Raw genomic sequence first — 3,469 nt, 5'->3', positions numbered from 1 at the left:
CGAAGAGGAGGATTTTCCTGGTGGAGGAACTTCGGGAGGAGGAGGAACCAGATGAAGTGGTGGAGGTGGAATTCCCAGCTTGGGAGCAAGTTGCTCTGTGAGCCAAGTTCTTAGCATAGTGATTGCTTGATCTTGCTGAAGCTGTCGAGCCATAATGATTTGCAGTGCAGCCATGATATCTGAGTTGGAAGGTTCAGACTGGCGAGGAGGAGTGCGAAGATGAGTTGTTTGATGAGTAGTAGTGGCAACAACTATATTGGGAGACCCAAAAGTAGATGGAAGAGTGCCAACAAATGTGGACATGGATGGGAAAGACGCAGGTGGGGTAGACAAATTTTTAGATGGAGCAGCAGGTTCTGGGAAGTTCAAAAACTGACTAATGCTAAAAATAGAAGAGCTGGTTTTTTGTGGTGAGACAAAGAGTGGGGACATGGTGCTTATGTTTTGATTAGTCAAAAATGTCCCAAAATCCTGAATTGGAGAGCGAAGAAGTTGAGAAAAAGAAATGAAGTCAATTGAAGAAATGGTGGATGATGTAAGAAGAAAGGTTGAAGGATTCTGGTGTTTTGTTGGAGAACGTTATTGAGGAGGTGAAGAACGTTCTTGAGCAGGTTCTGGAACTGCTTCTTGTGAGTGGTCAGATGAGGAGGGTGAAAATGGAATGAGAATTTTGGCAGTCCGGAGTCGCGCAGATCTTTTTCTTTTGAGAGAGATGGGAAATGAAGATGTGGTGGATGAAGGTGGGGCAGAAAAAGTCTTTCTCATATGAGAGAAATTTTTGGTGGAGAATTTGGAGATTTTGATTAAAGACTTTTTAGAAGAAAGGGAAACTCCAAAATACCTGAAGACTTTAGTTAATACCATTCCATAAGGAACATTATTCTTCTTGTAGTCTTTGGTTGCTGCATAGATCATGTGTTGGAGAATCACATGAGGCAGGTTCAGACGCTTGCAATTTAGGAGATGGTGGATGAGCAGTGCGTCATTGTCAGATACATACTCATGACTCCCACATTGAGGGATTAGAGTATGCTGGCACATACTGTTGAACACTTTATGGAGGGGTTTGAGGTATGTTGACAAGTAACAAGTTGATCCTTCTTGAAACAGATCAGACAATACTTCAGTCTTTTGAAGATTTAAAGCTAAGTACCAGTTATTGCCAAACACAGATGGGCCTTCTGTGGACAACCGAAGTATGGAAGCCAGAATGTCCGGGGTTAATTTGATCTCAACTCTTTTTATCATGGAAATGATAAGGGATTTGTCAGCAAAAGTCTTTGCATTGCAGTAGAATGCTCGGACAACATCTGGGTAGTAACATTCAGACGTTTGCAGGAATGAGGTCCAGCCAAGAGCATATGTGTGATGCTGGACAACATTGCCTTCAATGATGAGTTTGTCAAAGACAAAAAATCGTCCGATCCCAATTGGGCGTTGAGCCCATTTGTTTTTGAAGAGTTTGGTTTTGTTGGGGGAAATCAGATGCGGAGTATTTTGTTTGGATTTTTTAGATGGTGGAGATGGTTCAGATTCAGAAGAGGTGGAGGTAGATGAACGTTTCTGGAGTGGGAGAATGTTTGGCGTGTGTTGATGGAGAAGGTTGTGGATGTGGAATCGATTTTGGAGGAAAAACTGTGTGAGTAGAAGAACGTTCTTGATTTGGAGAACGTTCTTGTGATGGAGGAGAGAAGGGAGTTTGAACAGGAGAACGTTCCGGAATTGGAGAACGTTCTTAAGGTTGGGGTGGGGAACATTGTGGAGAATGTTCTGGAGAGGTGGGTTGACAGTGTTTGAGGTCTTGTTTGGGAGTGAGGGTTTTTCTCCTTTGAGGATTTGGGAGATTCTTTTGAGCAAGGAATTGCGCAATCGTCATGGCATTTTTTGTTTTCATGGGTTTTGTTTTTGGTTTGGATTGAGAAAGGGGTTCAGTTCGTTTAGTGAGAGGGGAGACAATTTCATTTATCAATCTCTGTTTTTGGTTTGAGGGAGTTGATTGTGAGGGTTCAGAGGAGAAGGTTGATTTTGATGATGTGGTAGGTTTGATGTTTTGTGGTGCCCTTGCTGATGTTGGAGGGGAAGAATCATAAGAATCATCTGAGACGATGAAGGAATGTGCTTTTGGGTCTGAGGGTTTTGAGGTTCCAATTCCAGATTGAACCCTCATTGAGCGTCGTTGAGGAATAGTTTGGTTACGCAAATGTGGAGGAACTTGAGCAAGATTTGGTGTGAGACAAGTGTATAGTGGTGGAAGAACAGTAGATAAAGGATTGGGATTGAAGATTTCTTGGTTGTTATCAGAAGAGGTTGAATCAGATGAGGTGTGTGGTGGTGTTGGTCGAGGTGGTGGAGAAGGGGAACGTTTCACAGAATCAGATGAAGGGGATGAAGAAGATGGTGAGCAAAGAGAATCATTTTTGTGTGCTGATTGTTTGGTTCGCGCCATTTTTGTCTGTGAGTAAGTGATTTTAGAGTGAGAAACATGGAGGAGAAGGTTGGTATTTAGATAGACTTTTGATGCAGATTTTGGGGAAAAAGAAGGTGAAGAGGTTGAAAAGAGAAACTGTTTTTCTGACTTGAGAGGAGGAAAAGAAAATAATGATTATTTTCTGACCAGTTGTTGTCAACCTAGGGAAGGAGGAAAGGAATTTTGGGGGCTATAAAGCTTGTGTCAGCACTCTATCTTCAGACAGAGAGACCCATGTATTAAATGCCAAGATTTGCCTTTTTGGTTTTGAGAGGGAAAATGATGACTCAGATAGAGAATGTTGGTTTTTCAGAACGGAGAATGATGTTCGCGAAACGGAGACTGATAAACGTTCTCCGTTTTCTGCAGAAGCAGAATTTATCCAGAATTTTCTGGATTTTTCATGATTTTCAATTTTTCTTTGATCAAATTGAAACTACCCTCGACAAGAGGCTTTGTAAAAATGTCAGCAAGTTGATTTTGAGTGTCAACAAATATTAATTTAATATCTTTCTTATTGACATGATCACAAATAAAATGATGTTTTATTTCAATATGTTTTGATCTAGAATGCTGAATGGGATTTTTAGACAAATTTATCGCACTCGTATTATCACAATAAATTGGAATATTGGAATAACTTACAGAGTAATCTTGAAATTGATTTTTAATCTAGAGAACCTGTGAACAACAGTTTGCTGCTGAAACATATTCGACCTCTGTTGTTGACAAGGCTATTGTGTTCTGTTTTCTGTAAGACCAGCTGATTAATGCTTCGTCTAAGAACTGACATGCTCCACTTGTGCTTTTTCTTTCAATTTTATCTCTGGCATAATCAACATCATAGTATGCTATAAGATCAAAATGGGAACCCTTTCTATATCAAAGACCAAAATTAGTGGTTCCAACAAGATATCTAAATATGCGTTTTACTGCTGTTAAATGGGATTCTTTTGGTGCTGATTGAAATCGAGCACATAATCCTACTGCAAGAAGTATATC

The 3,469-nt window shown here is 40.4% G+C and overlaps 1 pseudogene; it reads right to left on the bottom strand.

The window, feature by feature from the left end:
• Positions 1-579: 579 nt before the first annotated feature.
• Positions 580-3,469, bottom strand: part of LOC140919107 (uncharacterized) — a 7,429-nt pseudogene continuing 4,539 nt past the window's right edge.

This window comes from Cicer arietinum, chromosome 8, assembly GCF_000331145.2.
Source record: "Cicer arietinum cultivar CDC Frontier isolate Library 1 chromosome 8, Cicar.CDCFrontier_v2.0, whole genome shotgun sequence".
NCBI lineage: Eukaryota > Viridiplantae > Streptophyta > Magnoliopsida > Fabales > Fabaceae > Cicer > Cicer arietinum.
This window is presented reverse-complemented; position numbering and strand designations above follow the sequence as displayed.